Source organism: Mandrillus leucophaeus, unplaced genomic scaffold, assembly GCF_000951045.1.
Source record: "Mandrillus leucophaeus isolate KB7577 unplaced genomic scaffold, Mleu.le_1.0 Scaffold389, whole genome shotgun sequence".
Lineage (NCBI taxonomy): Eukaryota > Metazoa > Chordata > Mammalia > Primates > Cercopithecidae > Mandrillus > Mandrillus leucophaeus.
Window position 1 is genome coordinate 1,814,144 of NW_012104131.1, and position 21,549 is coordinate 1,835,692.

The window sequence follows — 21,549 nt, forward strand, 5'->3', positions numbered from 1 at the left end:
CTTAATTGAGAAAGTCACCTAGAACCAGTTTTTTAACTTGTGGAAATTCCTTCAATATTGCAATGCTGGTGGGGAAAGTAAAGACACCTCCTTGTTCCAGCCTCTTTAGCTTCCTGGTTGCCCATGGAAATCACTGCAAATTGTCCTGCAAATCCCAGCTGCCATCTTGTTTGGCAATGGTCAAGGCACTCTTCCATGTTTTCAACTTTTTATCTAAAAGGGTACCTTTAGTAGGTCAGTGAGGCACATAGCTGTTGTTGGCATGTTTCAATCAGGAGCCAAGCCAGTCTGCACCGAGATCACTGAAGGTCACGTCCCAATGATAGCACTGACTAAACTATAAAATCACTTGTAATATTTTTAATAGGTGATTCAATGATAAGCTATAAAGAAATAGAACTTGTTTGAAAGGCTGTCATCTTGTTCCTGCCTTTAAAAAAGTCTCTTTTGCCAATGCTGGGGTTTTGAGAATATATCTGTTCCTGTCAGAATCACAGAATTTGAGACGTCTAAGTTGATGACTTCTGCATGTCTGGAAGCTTGGCACACATCACAGCCTAAAAACGTCAAAAGGGAATGATGGTCTATGAACACAAGTAGAGTAATTGTCTGATGTTCTCAAGTGATAATAAAACTTCTAAGTTCAGTGAAATAGTTTAATTGCATCTGCAATTGCATCTCAGAATACAGCATTGCATAATTAATATGCCTGTAACCAGCACAAGTGTCATTTACTCTGAAGGGCAGCTTCCTGACAGAGCAAAGGGCCTGGGGCAAAGAAATCTAGCAGGAGAGAACAATCTTCTATGTAGAGTTGACCCTATTTTTCTTTTTTCTTTTTGAGACAGAGTCTTGCTCTATCACCCAGGCTGGAGTGCAGTGGTGCGATCTCAGCTCATTGCAACCTCTGCCTCCCGGGTTCAAGCAATTCTACCTCAGCCTCTCAAGTAGCTGGGACTACAGGTGCGTGCCACCACACCCAGCTAATTTTTTTGTATTTTTAGTAGACATGGTGTTTCACCGTGTCAGCCAGGATGGTCTCGATCTCCTGACCTCGTGATCCACCCACCTTGGCCTCCCAAAGTGCTGGGATTACGGGCATGAGCCACCACGTGCAGCTGACCCTATCTTTTTAAGAGAAGAAACTTCACTGACTGTCATGTTAATTATATTTACAATTTTTTTTAAAATATCAATACCACTCCAATTTTATACCTTCACCTACATGTTGAAGTACAGCTAACAAAAATATATGCAGTCCATAATTGATTCGTCTACCAAACAACAAAAATGAATTTCCACTGTTTTCACATATGTTGAAATATAAGAAACATTATTACATGACAAAAAAATGTTTCCAAAAGAATAATAGTACTTAGTCATTCTATTTCAGTAAAGTGGACAAGATAACCAAATTAATCTTAGACTATTTATAGATGAGGTGGTCACCATGGGATTCTCCCATTCAATCACCCGTGTTCAAAAATGTGCAAACAATTTTCTAAAATTGTTCAGGTAATAATTCTCTATTTAAAGGCATAGGAAGAGGTATTACAATTTCTGGAAATCTGCTAGAATTATAAGAGAATCTAGGTGACAATTTAGGTAAAAATTATAAAACTTAAGGAAATAGATGATCTTCCAGAAAATTATAAATTGGTAAGACTGGCCCTAGAAGAGGTACAAACTAGACTAGACAGATTACCATACAAGGGATTGAAAAGCATGTTTCAAGTTCTACCACTGAAAAAGGTAAATAAAAACAACAGGGTATAAAGCCTTACAGAAGCTTTATAACATAGGTCTCCACATTACTTAAATCATGTATTCACTAATAAAAACTTTTCTTGACCTGAACACATTTTTCACTCATTCCACAAATGTCCATACTTCCTCACTTACTGAATTTAGAGTCCATTATTCATCATGGTAGTCTCTCCCTTGCACACACACTCACCTCCAAGGCCTTTCTCTCTCCCTTCTTCAAACTAGTGTGACAAAAACACCCACCTGATTAAATTCAGTTCTCCTCCTGCTATGAACCTGTGCCCTAGAAGTTAAACAGATGACTGCAACTAGAGAAAATGTAGGATACTGTGTTATTGACATAACTTTTGGTATATGACCACAAACAAAAGTGGGTCCCCCGTAGTGTCTGGCAATCGTATCACACTTTCCTTGGTAATTCATGCCTTGGCTCTATGACATTGCTCAAAGAGGCACCTTTGCCTCTTCAGCCATCCCACATTCCTTCCCACCTCCTCACTCCCAGTTCATGATACTGCTTCTAAGAAAAGGGAAAGAGCCACAGTTCAACTTCCTCCCTTTTCTATCACGGCATCCTCTATACACTTAGCATTTGTGATCACGTAGTCTGTCTTCAGTCATGTTATGATGAAGAAACATCCTTCTCCTCCCTAAGGCCAACCCCTTCTCTTAAGACTTAGGTTCCATTTCCTCGCACCAACTTAGGTTTTCACGACTTCAATTATACCCTCTCTCTTCCACATCATCATTTTTCTCCATTTTACTAGATTATGCCCATTTGTATGCAAATATGTTCTAATGTCTCCCATCTTAAAATCATTATTTTCTTTTTCATCAGCTCCTCATCTCACTATCACCCTAATTCTTTGCTCTGTTTTTTAACAAAACTTTTTTAAAGAGTGCATTCTCCATTCCTCAGCTGCAATTCTACATTGAATTCCTCTCAATTAGGCTTCATTACCACAGCTCTACTGAAATGACACTTATCGAGGTCAGCAGTGAACTGGAATATTGCCAAATCCAATGGTAAGTTTTCAGTCATTATCTTCCTCAATCTCTCAACAGAACTTGACGCTGATAATCACTTTCCCTTTTGAGACGTATTTCTTCACTTGGCTTCTAGGATACCACACACTCCTAGCTTATTTCCTACCTCATTTGTTGATCTTTCTCAACCTCTTTGCCTGATTTCTTCCATTCTTCCTGAACTCTACATCCTTTAGCAGATTCAGTTCTGAGACTTCTCTGATGCTGTCCAAGGAAATCAAACCCAATCCCATGTCTTTATGATGAATCAAAAATTTAGATCTCTAAGCTGAACCCCTTCTCTGAGCTTTACACTCATATCTACTGTTTACTCTATTCTGCAACTCCACTTGAATGGCCAATAGGCTTCTTAAACATAGTATGTCCAAAAAATAACAATAATAGGTAATAAGGAACAAAGGACAGAAGACACATACTCCAGGCTTCTACCCTCTCTGGGTTTCCTCATGACAGGAAATGGCATCATCATTTACTAAAGTGCTCTATTAAAACTTAGCTCCTTAGTGAAAATGGCTGATTTTAGGTCCAGGAAAGAGGAAATACAAGATGAGCCTGAAACATTGTATAATACCAGAAAGTAAGGAAGAAGAAAAGTGAGATAGACCAGGGCATGTCAAAAGGATACAACAGCAAACCTGAAAGAGCTCTCAATGGTCAGAGTTGAAACAGTTTAGGCAACAAATATTAATGGTAATATTATATTATAATCCCAAGGAAAAAATAAATATATATGAGTCTATATGGATCTAAATACATGGCTGAGTAAACAAGTAAATGAAAGAGAAGAGAAAAACTGCTCCTTACAAAAGGTTTCCAAAGAACATATACAGATCATCCCCGTTTAAGAAGTAAAGTTTTATCACCACCATCGACCTTGAGTGTGAACTGGGTTTGGTTAGTTGTTTCAAAAAAACAGAGCATGAGAAATAAAAACAGTAATGCTACAGTGGATAAATCTGGCAGACACTATCTCAACCAACTGACTAATGTGAATATTACTAGTGATACATCATGCTGATATTATATATCTCTGATACGATTCAATATGAAGAGTACTTTACTTCTCTGGTGTTCTTCCAAAAAACCCTTACCCGAAATCTAATCATTAGAAAACATCAGAGAAAACTAAGATTGAGGAACATTCTAAAAAATGTCTACTCATGCTCTTCAAAAAATCAGGATAATAAAAAATAAGGAAAGACAAGCACTGTCACAGATCATCACAAAATGATGACCGAATTCAGTGTGGTATCCTTGATTGGATCCTGTATCAAAAAAAGAATATTCATGGGTAAAATGTGAAATCTGAAGAGTCTGTACCTTGTTTAATAGCATGATACCCAGTGATGGTTTCTTTCTTTGACAAGTGTGCTATCGTTATGTAAGAGGTTAACACTGGGGGAAGCTGGGCAAAGGGTGCATTGGAACTCTCTGTGACACTTATTTTAAAAAGCCTATCAATAATTCATGTTCATCTCTTTCTCTCACACCCCACAGCCAAACAATCAGCGTTTTCTTTCAGCTCTGCCTTCAAGATGCATCCTGAATCTGACCACTTCTCAGCATCTCCACGACTACCACCTTAGGCCAAGTCCCCACATCTTTCACACTTCCACTACCTGACAATAACTTCGTATCCAGTCTTCACACAAGTGTCAAGTCAAGCTCTTTTCTGACATCTTATATTTGTTATTATTTCTCCTGGAAGCCTCCTCCTACCACAGATATTGCATTGCCTACTCTCTCACTTCACTGAGCCCCCAAAATATTCTCTTTGGAGAGGCCTTTTACAAATATCTTTATTTAAAATAGCTATCCCCATTCCTATTCCTTAACCCTACTTTATTTTTCCTCACAGCGTATTTGTGACATTATAGAGCTATTTATTTATTATCCATCTTGATGACTAATGTAGACATCATGAGGGGAGGGGCTTTCTCTCTTAGGATGGATAAACAAACACCTATTACTTGGTATTTATGGGAAAAAGTATAATCTTACCCAAAGCTGATAGGAGTATGTATTTTACTGCCTTTTGGAAAAAGCAATATGCCAGTATCTATTAAGTCAGTGTTAGTCCATAAATGTCTGTCTCATAAAAAGTAAAGTACAAGTCTATAAGGATATTTTTTAAAGAACATATATTACAGCCTTGTTCATAGTAGCATAAAAACTAACCTGAAACAAATGAGCACCCATAGGGGAAAGACAGACTAAACTGTTATATGTCCAGACCTTGTAATATTATGAAATTATTAAACAAATAAAAGTTACTATAATACAGCTATGACAAATAACTTGGAGAATTTCCGTAAGGTGCTGTCCAATGAGAAAACCAAGATGAAGAAAAATGTATAGCTATGATCTGTTTTTTTTTTTGACAGAAAACCCTCATAGAAAATATGGTCCATTTTTTGACTAAAAATTCCTCTTAGAATATGTAAATGTTTATGATTATTCAATATTTTAAAAACACATAAAAGAATATAAACTAGGTTGTCAACAAGAGTTACGCACAGGGGCAAGAGATGTGAATGAAGGACATAGGGGAAGAAGATGGAGAAGTCAAGCCAAAAAATAAAAAAGAAGAAAGAAAGAAATATTAAACAAAGTCTATAATATGATAATATCCATGCTTTTAACATAAAATTCTTTGTATGTGTGCATAAAACAGAATTATTCAGGAAGTCAATTTTAAAATACAAAATGGCTTTGGACATGGGGCTCACAATTTTTTCAAACAAACATCAACTTTTAAATATAAAATTAATTTCAAGGTTACTTAATCTTACAAAGAACACAGAATTGCTGGTAGAATTGATCAGATTCCCAGGAAATGCATAAATTCTTACAGATGGTCCTGAGAACACAGCTTAACTGCAGACTATGTTAGTCAGTGTGCTTTCATGTTCAGCTGCAGAAAATAGAAATCGATCCTAAAAAAAGAAAAACTGATATCCACCGATAGGAATAAAAGAGGGAGACATTTACAGAATTTGTTAGCTCAGCTTTTAGTTAATTAAGCAGTCTATGGCACCTACCTTAAGTATTTTCATAGATATGTTCCTGCATAGAAACTATGCAATTTTTGTACTGGAGAACAAGAATGCCCGAATAAGCTCTTGAATGGTTGCTAGGGCTGCCCTGACAAGTTTCATTCTCTTAAAAAACATGGAACAAACCACAGCCTTTCTAGCAATAATATGTCCGTATCTTTTCTGCCACAATAAGATGTTAGGAGTATCCCAAATAGTCCCCTGTAGAAAGTGCTGAGCACCTAATAAGTATTTACACATGTTTAAGTTCCTTCATTTCACCCCAGAAGCATTACATGTTGTGGCAGACAGAAGGGGTATATAATCATGTAATTAGTCTGACCCCAAATTGGTCTGTTTGTAACAACATGGAGCATATAATGCCAATGTCAAATATAAAGTGTAAATAAAGGAAAAAAATGTATGATATCCACTCTGGATATCATATGAGGGAATTTTATTACAGAAGTCTCTTTGTAAATAGACATCACAATAGATGCCTTCATGATAAAGTGATTTTACCATAGGGTGAATACAGAGGAGCCCTAAATGAAGATTTTTTTTTTAAATATAATTAGAGAACTGCAGATTCGACGCTGTTCAAGAGAGAAATATTAGTGGCATGATGATGTAATAAAAGATGCTTAGGTTCTGGAGTACCAAAAAAACAGAGGTTGCCATATTCTGGAAATTTCTAACCTCTGTGACTTTTAACAAATTACTTAACATCAGTCTCTCATTTCTCATATGGGCATATGAACTCCGATTTTATACTATATAGTGAAAATAAGTAAAACATTTTACTTATTTTTATATCATGGGACTTACAACATATCCTCAATATATTAGTTCTTTTTATTAACCAGAAAATTTTAAAAAGAAACAGAATGTAATAGAATATTTATAAATTTAATTAGCAATTGGCTATGAGTAATTTCCACTATTCACTTACAAATAATTTCACTGCTGCAGTGTTGTTTTGAAAAAATATTTAGTTTAGTTTTTTTTCACATTTATGAACTATGGGATCAAAGTGAATTACTAATATGGGGTCCATGGTTATTGGTGACCCAACACATTTTTCTTCCTCCTATGTTTTCTAGTAACATATTCCATGTCTCCTTTCTTGTAGCACTACAATGGAGAAATGAATGAGACAGTCAATCAAAGGACCTCATCCACTGGTGACAGTGTTTGATTCAGTGAAGGGTATGAGGCCCATGCTAGGGTTGTCAGTCAGGCTCCAGTTTAGAAAATAGAGTCCGTGCCAGGTGGTCTAATGATTCCTGTGTGAAGAAATTTCATACAAGGAAGTAGTTACAATGGTTTTGAGGGAGCTGAGACCCCAAATAAAAAAAGGGAAAAGAAACTCAGATATTAGCAACAGTGGTTAGATGCCACCACCCCTCAGGCTGGAGGCACAAAGGAAGAGGTGATGTAAGTCACCAGAGATCAAAAATGGGTGCTGCCTTCTGGGAGCTGAATCCCTGGGGAGGTTGTTGCATGGAGGCTAGGAATATAAAAGTTGGTCCATTGCAAAAAGGCCTGAATCATGAGAAGATTTGGAAGCCACTGGATATACCACCTGAGGCATGGATGGGTGGGTGAGAATATTCTGGTGTATCCCTTACCTCTGCCCTCCATTGCCCACCAGTGCATCTTATTTGCTGAACCCATCTGGAAGGGAGTAGGCATGGAAGTTGGGAAATGCAGTTTGCCAGAGATCCTATCTGAGCACAAATGGACACATACTTGACACATTAAAATAATCTTGGAGATCTAAACTGTTGGAGCTAGGGGTGGAAGAGATGCCTTCTTGTCTTCAAGAAGAGAGCAATGCGTATGTCTGTAAGTACAGAGACATTTTCTATAGATCATCTGGGGAACCCACAATCCCATATACAGTAGGAGAAAATGAGTCCTTCGCAGAGTGAAGAGAGATCCAAGTCATGGTGGACAGGATAGGTATTGAGGTTATCATTTGAACCCCCAATCCACTTTGGCCTAATGTGACCTACTCCTGACTCTCGATTACATGAGCTAGGATATCTCTGTTTTATCTAAGCTAGATAGTATAGGGCTTTCATCATTTGCAATAAAAAGTCTTGACTAATATAACCATAATCATTAACTTTGACTATTTTAAAGAAGTACTAGGACAAATGCCTTGTATTACCAGTAAAATAAATGAAATTAAAGAATGCATGTGGTTATGTATTACCAGTAAGATAAATTAAATGAATGTGGTTATGTTGACAGGCCTTTGTTGCCACAATACTGAATGAATTCTCTCTCTTTTATCTTGAATAAATAATTTAAATAAAAAACGCTCCTGAAGTTAGAAAAGTAATTCCCTTCAGCCTTTTAAGATAGAGGAGACAGTTGTATTCCTTGATTCATGTCTGGTAATCAGACAAGAAGAATGCAGATTAACGCCAGATGAAGGTTATCAAAACAAAAATTCACTACAAAGAAAGAAAAATGAAGCTGAAGTTCATCTACAGCTATAGAACATGAGATGCTAAGCAGAGCAGTGTTGTTCTATTTTATCCTACCTCAATAACTGAAGATTTTTAAAAAATAAAGTAAGCGAATAATTTATTGTTTAACCCGTTTGCAAAAAAAAAAAAAAAAAAAAGGCACAGGAGGCCCAGTCAACTTCTTTATCTATCTACATCCTGAAACCTAATGTTTTGAGTTTTTTCTTCTTCCACTTCAAGCAATGCCTTTATCTTTTATTACTCTCCAATTAAGTGGAAAATAGACATAAATAAACGGGTTTTCCTTTATAGGACAGAAATCACTGGAAACCCGAAGTTGGTTAGTAGTTTTTGCTTGCTTGTTTGTTCGTTTTGACTCCCTAAAACTGAGAATCAGATCTTGTCAATAAACATTTTGTCTGAAGAATGAACTTATAACTCCAATCCCACAAAATTTGCTTCCATTTAATGATGTACTTTTTCCAGGTTGAAGTTTTCTGGAAATGAGAGTTAAGTTTTCTCCAATCCATACAACATACTAGTTGACAATTATATTTTTTAGCATGGTTGCATGCTAAAAAATGTCATGTCTATTAGTCTGAAGTTCTCAAGCAGAGTATAAGTTCCTTAGGACCGAAACATGCTTTTCAGTCTGCTCATACGCAGCAATACGTCTTCAGTGTAGTCTTTGACGTGCGGTGTGCTCCGTTAGCCCTCATATAAATTGAATTTTAATAAACTCTTGAGATATATAAAGAATTTATATATCTTTAGTCATGTGAGGTACTAAAAGCAGAGACATGAGAGTTTCAGCATTTTACAAAACTAATTTTAATGGTAATCAGCATAGGTGGTGAAACTTGATCAGAATCTCAATCTCTATCACTTCCAATGGTACCGTCATTTTATTCTAATGAATAATACTTTCGATAAGAACTAAAGGACCGCTTGTATTTAATGCAGAATTTTTTAAATTAAAGATTTTAAAAACAGTTTTATTTGTTACATGGCATGGAAATGATGAAAATATTTTCATTTTCTTGTAGAAAGCATAGCATACCATAGTGGTTAACAGTGCCGGCACGGGAGTTTGAGCTGGTTTTAAGTTTTTAATACCAGCATTTATAAACTGTGTGGACTTAGATAAGCTACTTATCCCCTTTGCATCTCAGTTTCCTTATCTGTTCCATAAGAATAAACTCTGTTAGAACTACCATCCCTACTCACCTCAAATGTTGTTTTGTGAGGATTACATTATATGATGCTTCAAAAACATTCAACATTAAAATGAAGGATCAGACGCAAGAGGGTTATTGGTAGTGCTGTCTTGTATAACTTTCATCTTATTATCTCTTTTTTATGTGAATTTGAAATGCATTTAAAAATGTATTTTAAGATAATCTTGAACATTTTAAAGGTCTCTTAATGCACATACATTGCCACATTAATTAGATACTCATGTGAAATTAAAGAAATTAATTTAGAATGAAATAGAGTCAAAGGCAATTATAGTTTTACATTAGGAAGGATATTTTTCAGTTTATCATATTAATAGGTCAAAATAAGATTACCTGGCTATGTACTATTAGGAATCTGATACAACTTTACATTCATTATTAATTAGAAAGCATTAATGGAAGAGTATCTCCTTAATTTAGGACAAAGTATATCCTATGGCTAAATTAAAGGTGAAATGGCAGAGGCACTTCCATTTTTAAAGCACTATACCCTTTCTAGTACCCAAAATAACCTTTTAGAACATGTAATTACAAAATCCCATTCATAGTAGACACAACAATTGTTAAAAACTTAGCAGGGAATATGCATTGCAAAAAGAAAAACGTAAAATTCTGCTGTGTATAAAATAATAGTTAAATACAAAAAGATATCTAATGTGTTGCCTAAATTAATCTACATATTAAATGGAATTCCAACAGTGTAACAAGTTTGCTTAGTAGCTTAAAAATATTCTTCTAAAATTTAAATAATAATCACGCGAGATAACATTAAACGTTAAGAGTACGGTAGTGTACTGGTTTTCTGTTAATAGTGGTGGGTTACGAAAAATTGAGAACTCTCATCTGAGATAATAAAATTTACTACAAAGCCATAATAAAACACTAATGCTGTTTGTAAAATAACCAGAGCATGTAATAAAAAGAAAACCACAAACACTGATCACACTATATGTGATAATTTAGCATAAGAACAGAATTACAAATAAATAACAAATAATATATTATTTAATATATCATTTTAGGAAAACTGGAAAATTATCTCTAAATGTCACACAATATGCCAATAAAATTTTCAAATGGACTAAAGGTTTAAATACATATAGAAATTTATGAAAATCATAGGAGCAATTATTTGTGTACAATTGATCTTGGCAGTAGAAGTTTGCCTACACAGTTCCTAATGCTAAATTCATAATATATTTGACAGTATAAATATGTTTCACTATCAAACATAGATTTAGAAGAAAAGTGACAAAATAGGAAAGATATTGTGTATGCATTCACCAAATAACTAATCCTTAATATTATAAAACAATAAAAAAGAAAATCACCATCATAATAAAAAACCTGGATAGGCAATTCACACACATACACACATACACACACACACACACACACACACACACACACACACACGGCAAATGATTAAATACATAAATAATTAGCTTCCTAATATTCAGAAAAATTCAAGTGCAAGCATTGGTATATGTTTTCACTAATCATATTAGTCTGTATGTATGTGGGGGGTCTATAATGCTTGCATATATGAATGTATTTATACATACACAGAGAGAGAGAGACAGAGGAAGAGAAAGAGAGAGCCAGGGTGGGTGGGCAGAGAGAGAGAGAGATTCAGACAGACATAAGAGAGAGAGAAAATACCTAACCAGTTTCGGTAAAGTGTTTGGTAAGGTGTTGAGGAAATACGCACTCACATATTAGAAGTGGGCATATAAATTGGTAAAGTTTTCTGGAAGGCAATTAAAAACAATACCCTTTTAACTATGATTTCCACCTTTAGAGATTTGCTCTAAGATTAATCTACAAGTAAGTCATAAACAGCAGTAATCATATTGGTGGAAAATTCTAGAAAACTATTATAATACCAAAATAGATCCAGTTAGGATAAAGTATATACAAATAAATTGTGAAAATATATATAGATTTTTTAAATCACCCAGAATTCTACTACTTGTTGAATATTACCATCTATAGAAAATGTGTGTTTTTCTTTTTCCTTCTGGATCTTATTATACCACAAATTTAAGATTTTATAAAACTTGATGAAATTAATATAATTTTGCAAACCTCTTTACAAATGTGAATATATTTTATGTCAATAGATACATTTATTCAGCTGTTTTTGTTGATTATATCATACTTAATTATGTGGATTTTCCAAAGATTATTCAACAAATTGCATAGTATGTAGGTTCTGCATACTTTTTCACCATAAGAAAAAATACTGCAAAAATCATCCTTAAAGCTAAAACTTTTTCCTACATTTCAGCTTTTTAAAGAAACAAAGAACTGTTAAATACATCAGTTCTAAATATTTCAACGTTCTAATTTACTAATAAATGAGAATGCTGAATTCTGATTTAGTAATAAATGTAAAGGTTAACGAAACTATATGAGGAGTTTGGCAAGTTACCTAGTTCATACTGGCAGTACTGTATGCATAAATTGAAATCTTCATGAATATCTGATATGAAAACTTATTTTTCAATAAAGCTGAACCTATTGAAGCAGACCCTAATTGTATTTAACAATCTTAATAGTTGCTATACAATTGGCCTATTTCAGTTGACTCACGTTATGCTTAAGATGAAGAAAACATTTCATCAGTTGAATCTTTTTTAGTAAAAAGTCATGAACATACCAATCAAAAATAAACATATTTATGAACTAAAGTAAGGAGAATTAAATGAGATAATTTGTTTAAAGCATTGTGCACAATGCCTGCCAAATGATAAAATGCTCAATAACACTCGCTATTCTGATTATTCCCATTAAGCAATGTGAGGGAAATATTGGACAAAGGCCCTGCCATCAAGGAACTTAAAATAATTGTAATTATAAATTTCAACCATTTCCATACTCTCACTTCAAAGCTACTACAGAAGAGCTACTCTGTTGAAAATAATAATGTAGGCTGTGTTTATCCCATCCTTTTTGTACTCCATTCTTTGATTTTTCAAATAAACATTTGTTTATCAGACATTGAAGGGCATTTTAAAAACATATGACTTTTCTTATTAATGTTCATGAATTACTTAGTTAACTTAACTCCCTAGGTTTCCTTTTGCAGCCTCTCTAGCTTTATGCCTATTTATAAAAATCCAAGCCAAAAGTATGACATCGGTCTCATGTAACCATGATCTTAGCATAGCATTTCATTATAACTGATTAATGACCACTATAATGGGAAGCCTAATCATCAATTCTTTTGGCACGTAAAGAGTTCTTGAAATATATATCTATAAATGTATATATATATATCCGCAATATGTACTAATCTCTCCAAGCCAAAATGATGGTTGTCATAGAAACAGCAAACAGCAGAAAGTCGGATCTGACATAGCAAGAAGATAATGGACAGCATCTTTGGAGGAAATCATAAAATAGGACAGGCTATGTTGGAAAAATTATATATAATATTAATTGCCATGATTTCTTCCAAACCAAGGTCCTCAAAGATGGAATTAAATACCCTAGCCTCTGATAAATTTAAAGTATATACATTTTTAAAAATGTGGGAGTTGTAGGCATTAGAACAAATTTCAAGATCAAATATAAATAACGGCCAGGCACGGTGGCTCACACCTGTAATCCTAGCACTTTGGGAGGCCTAGGTGGGAGGATTGCCTGAGGTCAGAAGTTCAAGACCAGCCTGGCTAACATGGTGAAACCCCGTCTACACTAAAAATACAAAAATTAGCCGGGTGTGGTGGCACTCGCCTATAATCCTAGCTACTCAGAAGGCTGAGGCAGGAGAATCGCTTGAGCCCGGCAGGTGGAGGTTGCAAGCGAGCCAAGACTGCAAGATTGCGTCACTGCACTCCAGCCTGAATGACAGAGTGAGTCTCCGTCTCAAAATACATATACGTGTGTGTGTGTGTATTTATATTATATATACAATATATATACACACACATATATATACACATATGTATATATTCTTTATGTGATTTGTAAGTAAAATATGTGCATTTTCCATCTCACATGATATTTCCACCAACATTACAATCCAATGGCATAAAAATATGTAACAGTTTATGTATTTTGCATATCTACATGACACAATTAATGGGACCCAGCACAGAATGGGTCTCACCATGCAAATATCTAGCGCTTTTAGCACTCTATTTAGCAGTCTTCACCAGTTTTCATGTTTCTTTTGAAAATTGTTTTAACTGAGTTTGAGTTTTTGATGTTTTCTTTTTCTTTTTTTTTTTTTTTGGTGATGCTAAGACTGTTGCAGTTGTACATTAAGGATTGTAAAGAGACTTAAGAGTGCACTATATAAATCAAGTTTCATAAAATTTTATTCAAATGTCTAGAACTGTAAATTATATAACTCAGTCTTTACTACTACTCCCTTATTATAATATTTGTGAGATAAAGGCAAATGCAACAAACTGAGATTCCATTGTAATTTTCACTCACTGCAAATACTTTTCTACCTGAAAATTAAATATCATTAAAAAGATGTTTTTCCAAGTTTTTAATGTGCTGATTTTTGGTTGAAAAGTAAGTTACATTTTTTGTTTTGTTATATTTATTCTGATTGCTCTTTCTTCCTTACATTTAAAAACTATGCTTTTGACCTTAGTCCAATTCTCAATGGAGTTCAGTATTTTTGAGACTTTAACTATTCCAGTTCCTGCAAGATCACTGTAGCCGAACATGTAAAACATATGGTACAATAATTCTGTGGCCCTAAAACATTCCCAGCTTATTTACAAATTCCTCAAACAAAAAAGAAGGATTTCTTTTTATATACAAACATGTACTTCCCAGAGTGAAAGGATTAAATATTATTGCAGCCCATTTAGAAATCGCACCAACTGTCTCTCTCTCTCTCTCTCTTTTTTTTTTTTTTTAAGCAGGACCATATTTAATTCCTTCCTGCATTCACTTGCACACAAATACTCTTCCCTCAAGCTGTCAGAAAGCATCAGACTGCCTGATCTGCACAGTGAATTTCAAAACCTTTTGAGAAACACAAGGACATTTGCTTCAGGCACTGATTTCATCATCACCATCATAAACACCAAGTATAAAGCAAGTCAATCTCTGGTATTCAAACCAAAGCTAGAAGATGATGGTGCTTTGAAGATGGTTAGTAGAATTTTAATCACCTAAATTTGTTTGGATGCGTTTTTCAAGCCATGAGATTTTGCAGTTGGGCAATCATTTATTTATTGCCTGTGACCACTCCTAGATGGCCCCAAAGTAAGGATGTGATTCTCTAACAAGAGGTTTATAAAATACAAACACTCTAAGATTTATTTGTAAATAAATTACACTGTCAGATGAAAATGTTTTGATCACTAATGTGAAGATGGTATCTTTAATATTTAATAGCAACTTTAATTCTTGTGCTCTTCATGAAATGTAGCTACAATATCAGTTCCACCTATGAACATCCTGAGTAAATAATAGATGTGGGAAATTTGGAGGTTTTCTATGATGTATTTTGCATCTCATGCTAATAAAGCCATATCCTTCAAATGATGTCAGCGATAGTACCATTAACATCACCAGGACTACCTTTATATTTAGCTTTTCATGGGAGTTAAAACCACAGTGGCTGTTGTTTTTCTAGATTCATTGTTACAGATAAATAAAATTTTATTTGAAATTTGGTCCAATTGTGCTTTTGAGCTTAAAGCCAAATTTAAATGAAGTTTGTTGGGAATTAAAACAAACAAGCAAATATAAAATCCAACTCTGTCCCTAGCCAGTAAAGTTGAATATAATTACTCCATTCAGTCAGAAGCTGTGACTAAGTGAGTCCAATTGAAATGCAGGGTAAGTGGGTTTCTGCATTCTTGAATTATTGAACAAGTAATGCAAGGTCCTGGAGTTCAAAAGATAGAAAGATATTATCTTTTTTTCAGGGAGTCCAGGATATCCATTGATCCATCTGGCAAAAGTGGAATATACAAAGGTTTTACCTTTAAAGTAAATGAATTAACCCTTGATTTGTTGCTGCTGTTAAAGATTCACACTGCATACTTCATCTAACCTACTTTTCATTGTAACATTTTCACGTTATCACAAGTAGCATTATGTCACCAAGACAAACCAATTTCCTTCATGTAAATGTAAAACAACATGTTTGCTGTAAGATATTTCCATCAATGTCAATGACATACAAGGAAAGTCTCAACAATCTGCCCTGTCACTTACTTACAGAAAGGGGAAGCAAAATGTTCTTTCATACTCAAATTGAATTCTCTGCCCACTATTTCATTTAGCTCATTGAATTTGTTCATAAACTCATCACTAGCACTGTCCTAAAGTCACAAAAAGGCAAGAAGAAATGAGAAGCCAATTACATTTACCAAAAGATAGATTCATTCTATATAACAGATGCTGGCATAAAAGATACAGCTACGTCTTTCACTTGATGATTTGTGTCCCTCTACTTAGTAGCCAGGCTTGTAACTGAACCATCAGAGAACTGTGTGGTCTGGTAGAGAGGCAGACTCTAGGGATCTACATTAAAGTCTTCTGCCACCAGCGCACATTTTGATTCTTGTCAAATTACTCTCCCTGGACCTTAGTCTCCACATCTGCAAAATAAGGGAGTCAGCCTAGACACTCTCAAAGGTCCTACTAGTTCTCATAGTCTTTGAATTCAAAATGAGGTTTGACTCTTCATTGTTAGTTTTTTTCTCAGTTATATACAGAGCACTAGATCCTCTTAAAAACACTAACATGGGTTTTCTTCTTCAATTTGCCCAACTTTATAAAATAATTATTAAAGTTTTGTATTTACAATCAGGCTAAGAGTAACCCATAGTGATAGATAGTTCTCTGTAGGTCATATTGCCATTTATTCTTTACCCTTCCTCCGCACTGTTTATCTGAAGTCATGGTTCTGATTACACATTCAATTACAAGTTGTTCAATGATGCATATCACCATTCGCTTCCAGAGGAGTATGGACAAATGCTTCCCTTAAAACCCCTGAAAATTCACAAAGAAAAGTACATGAACAGCACAACAGGGAGAAAAAAAAAACTTATCAAACGTTGCAGTTGCCTTCTTTAATAGCCTAAGTATTCTCCTCTGACCACAGTGGATATGTATGTGTTTTCTCCTTTCTAGACTAGAGTAATGGTGGTGAAGTGGAGCAGTTATAACCACACATCAAAATAGTTATTAAAAAATAAAACCACTCTCCACTATACTGTTAACCTTCCAGGGAACTGTTCAGGTGCTCAGAACAACTGCCTGACCTATAATTTTTCAAACCTCCCTAAACCACCAGAACATCACTTTCATCTGGAAAGCAACTTGAGCCATAATTGTAAGGCCTGATGGTGTTTAAATGTACATTATAGGTACTTTGTGAACTCACAAGCTATAGAAATCAATAAGTGTCTGCATAGAGAAGTCCTGCAATTGATTTTTCCAGGAGAGAGCCAATTTGTAACTTTAGGAAAGTCATAGACACCTAGGATGTTGTAAGTATGCTGGCAATTAAAAAAAAAAAAATCACAGGGGTGTGGAAAACACTGCACTGCACTGCTAGATGAGGAAGCATCTCAAAGATATAGGGTTTTAAACTGATGATGATTTTTAGGAGTGACTAAAGGAAAAGAAAAAGATTGAGAAATAGTAGGTAGCTCCTGCAGTGCTCTAGGACTGGAAAAAGAAGAGTTCTCCCAAGTACACAGAAAGGATATGAATAGAGTGCTCCTAAGGGTCTTGAATGTAAATATGTACTATTGCTCATCTAAGGGTAAGAATATCCAGTGGACTCATTTTCTCCAGCTTTTAAGATGTGTCAGAAAATAATTCATTCACTCAATAAAAAAACTGCAAGCATCATCTAGTGCTCAGTACTCTTCTAAGCATCATAGGTAATGGCTCAGTGGGAAAGGCAATGTCAATGCCATCCACAAGGTTACAGTCACTTGGAGGCAGGTGTGAAAAGGCTTTAGATAAATCCCAAGCAAAACTTATCCTCTGAAATTCTACTCTCTGGCCATAACTTTTCCACGTAACTGGGGAATCATATCCTCAGAACAGCACCTGTATTCTCCCTTCTCCCAAGTGTTTTTATCTCCTCTTTAGATTTTTACACTTTCTAAAAGTTCCAAATAAAATAGGTTCTACTGCAGTCAAGAGACAAACGTTTTTATTCAAAGTGATTCTAACAATGATGGAGAATTATGAATACCAAATAAAATTTTGAATCCTGGGGGAGAGAGAAGAGGATTAAAATAGGATCTCAGGTCACAGAACTACATTGGATGAACTTCAGTGTAATTTTTTTTTTAATTATGCTTTAACTTCTGAGGTACATGTGCACAACGTGCAGGTTTGTTACATAGGTATACATGTGCCATTTGTGCCATGTTGGCTTGCTACACCCATTAAGGCTGTTTTGGTGAGTTTAAACTCCCCAAATACAAATACCCCAGAAAAATAATGCTAGGAAAAAACTAGTGTGAAAACAGCCTCTCTTGAATGATACTCTTTTATGCTGAATAATTTTTACCTTTACTCATGGACTATAATGTTAAAAGGAAGTTTACACCTATCATCTCATGAGGGGTGGGTGAAGGTAAGGGGCTTTCACTTCATTTAGTTTTGCTGTGCATGTTAACTTCTAAAATATAATTTTGAGATTCTTTTCCCTTAATAATTGAGGTTGAATGAGCACAGAGCTGTTGGAAAAGGATCACCTATTTCACAACCTTCATATGTGCATCTGTTACCAAGACTGTAATTTGAAAATGGGTAGAATTTTAAGTTAGAACACATCATACTAAGTTAGATGGTATTACTCACATGAACTGCTTGGGAGAAGTATATACATGAAGAAAGCTGCCCTTACTCAAGAGCATGAACCTAGCCTTGAGTCTGAGTTTTACCTATGTCCAAATAACTATAGGATCTCAAGGTTTTCAAGGCCTTGATTTCACATAAGCAATCTTTATAAAAACAAACATCATTTTCTCATCTAGGAAGTAATTACATGTATTAATTACTTTAATTAATACATTAATTAATATATTACATTAACATAATATATTACATTGTATTATATTACTTGTAATTAATGTGTTAAACTCAGCACTGTAGATATTCTGCAACTCATTGACCAATCTATAGAAGTTCAAAATGGCTTAACTGATTAGATTTCAAAAGATAGATTTATTTCGGCAAGCTGAAGACATTCATTAAATTATTTTCAGTTGCCGTCTGCTTACCTCCGATTGGACTCATTTCTGCCTCCTAGATACTCACTCCATAGAAATGAGTAGAAGTACACTGCTGAAGTTTAATTAACCAAAATTATATCATGTTTTACAAATACTTTGGTGTGATGAAGAACTTAAGAGCAGATACAGGCCAGTGAATTAAGCTAAAGCCCCCAAGAATGGCCCATGCAACACAATTTAGAGCACAACTGAAATAGAGCTTTAGATACTCACTGGTAAAATCATTAAAAGTGAACGATTGACACTATCAACACTCTCAGCACTGTCACAGCTGAAAACTTCATCATCTGATTCCTGCACTGAAGAGCAGGGTGAGGAGCCGTCGACTTCTTCAAACTTCCCCTTTAAAATTCCACTCATAGCTGCAGCGCTGTCACATGTACCTGTAACGGGAACAGGAGCAATGGAGCTGCTGATTGGATAGTCAAAGTCTCAAAGTCATTTGGGGGGCTGTACATTTTTGAACCACACATACCACATTATCATATCCATGCAGAAATTATTCTTCTCATAATGTTAGAAAGCATTGAAAACAATTCTACCCTAAGTCATCATTTTTATTCTCGTCCTGACAACAGTGTCTTATAAGAAAAAGTAAAAATTAAAAATATGAATATATTTGCTGCATAAGGAGATATGGCTTACTGTTTTGAAATGTCAAAATGGGAGTCAAATACACTTACTTGATTTGTTCTAGTAAATCGTGTATTGTCATTGACAGAGCCAGAGTTCAGAACAAAATAGATCACTCACTTGCATGCTGTCATATCCAGAGCATACTGATTAGGGTATGTCTATCTTGCTTGGGATTTCTTTTTTCTCAGGTATAAAGGCATCTACTTTCCTGGGGCTCTTTGTCCATCAAAAATCAAATTGGTTGCTAGGAATGGCGATATCTGCAGAATTTAGATGACTTATCATGTCTCCAGTCAATTTAGCAGAGCTACAGGGAATACTTGAGTCCTATGTTAAGGAGTTTGGCTGAATAGATTTTATACATGGCAAACCAGAGTCCTTAAATATTTTTTTGAATAAAATATTAATTTAAATCTTTTCACTCTCCAGATTAACATGATCAGTGAAAGCCAGTCATATGCAGCCTGATACATTTCTTAAAATTTATTTACGTCAATTTAGATGAATCACTAAACCTGAGAGTAGCAATTTCTTCATAGCTATATAGAGAAGCAGTGAAGGTGATCATGGGTTGCAAACAAAGATTCCTACACTGGTAGGTAACCTCAATAAGTAAGTTGGGTCATATGTAATAGAATCATACTCATCTTAGTCTTCTCTTTTGTCCAGTTATTTGCAACAAAGATACCAAGAAATACTTCACCTGAATGAAAATGATAGCATAAGTACAATAGTAAACGACCTCTTATTCAAGGAGACAATAGGTAGCAAGAAGTGTGACCTGTGGAGAGCCAGAGAAAGCATGCTCAGGCCAAAGGTTGAAGCTGTTACTTGGGTCCAGGTCATTTTGCTCTATGCTTTTCTTATTTAATCTCCTCTAACTCTGGCCAATGCCCCATTCATATTTAGATTCTACATTTTTCTTTCTCTTACTAATTTTGTTTACAAAGTCAAAGGAGCAATATTTAGACTGCTTGTAAATTAAATCCCAACTTGAACTGGCTCTACAAGATAGCCCAAGATTGGTTTGGATAGATAACTTGGAAGGGTTAACAGACTAGGGAATCAAAACATCTCTTCCCCATCAGCTTAACACACTATCTGAAATGCTCTTGACTAGAGATGCATCAGTTTGGGGAACAAACTTGTTTACAAAAGACACCTGCACAATATACGATATCAAGGAGAGGTGACATCTTAAGCCATCAAATATCAGCATGGTGGTCCTATCTATACCTTTCTGGTAGTAAGAATCAAGTCTAACTGAAGGGACTTTTTTTATTTTTTTAAGAAAGTAGCAAACTAGAGACTGACCACCCTCCTTGTGCGACTCGTGGACATCATGCTCACCCTTGATTTTGGTAGGTAAAATTCCCTGGGGCATATTTATTCCATGTCTTTCTGTTGACCGACTTCTTCCATTTCTTTATTTTCTGCTTCCTCATATCCCCAACTTATAGATGGCTTTGGCTTCTGACAGACTTACCCCTACCTTATCATATCCTCATATTCTGTTGGCCTCTATGCTGAACACTAATGACTCCTTTTTTTTTTTTTTTTTTTTTAGGGAATTTGAGTATCATCCTTTGATCCTTTGGTTGAGTATCATCCTTTGGTCATTTATGCTATTCTATAGAAAAGAGATCTATTTGTCTGTCATTTGTTTACGGGCCATTCATTATTCAGTAAACATCTACTGAGCTTTTATTATGTTCCAATGACTATTTCAGATATTGGGGAGTGACAAAGAAGCAACATCAACAACATTAAGTTTTGTTTTCTTTTTTTTTTTTTTTTTTACTCTAATGGTGCTTATTACTGGGTGTTATTAGGGAAAGGAGTAGACAAATAATAAGAAGAAAAAATAAATTAAATATATAAACATCATATGGAGATAAATACCATTGAGAAAAATAAGTCATTAAGTGATATGGTGACTATAGGGTTGACTGAGCAAGAACATTTCATTTTTAGTTGATCAGTTAACTAATGTCACTTCACCAAGAGTTAATAACATGGAGGAGGTGAGGGAACCAACAATTTGGACTTCTTAGGGAAAAGCAGTCTAGGACAAAGGAGTAGTGTGTGCCAAAGCCTA

General features: G+C 34.9%; 1 protein-coding gene across 1 annotated transcript in view; it reads right to left on the minus strand.

Annotated features, from left to right (window-relative positions):
* The window catches only part of CSRNP3 (cysteine-serine-rich nuclear protein 3), a 229,290-nt gene that overhangs the window by 192,107 nt on the left and 15,634 nt on the right, over positions 1–21,549 (minus strand). Inside the window, exon 2 of the mRNA XM_011990990.1 lies at positions 19,029–19,198. The gene's annotated coding sequence lies outside the window, so the exon portion shown is untranslated. The remainder of the gene's footprint in view (positions 1–19,028; positions 19,199–21,549) is intronic.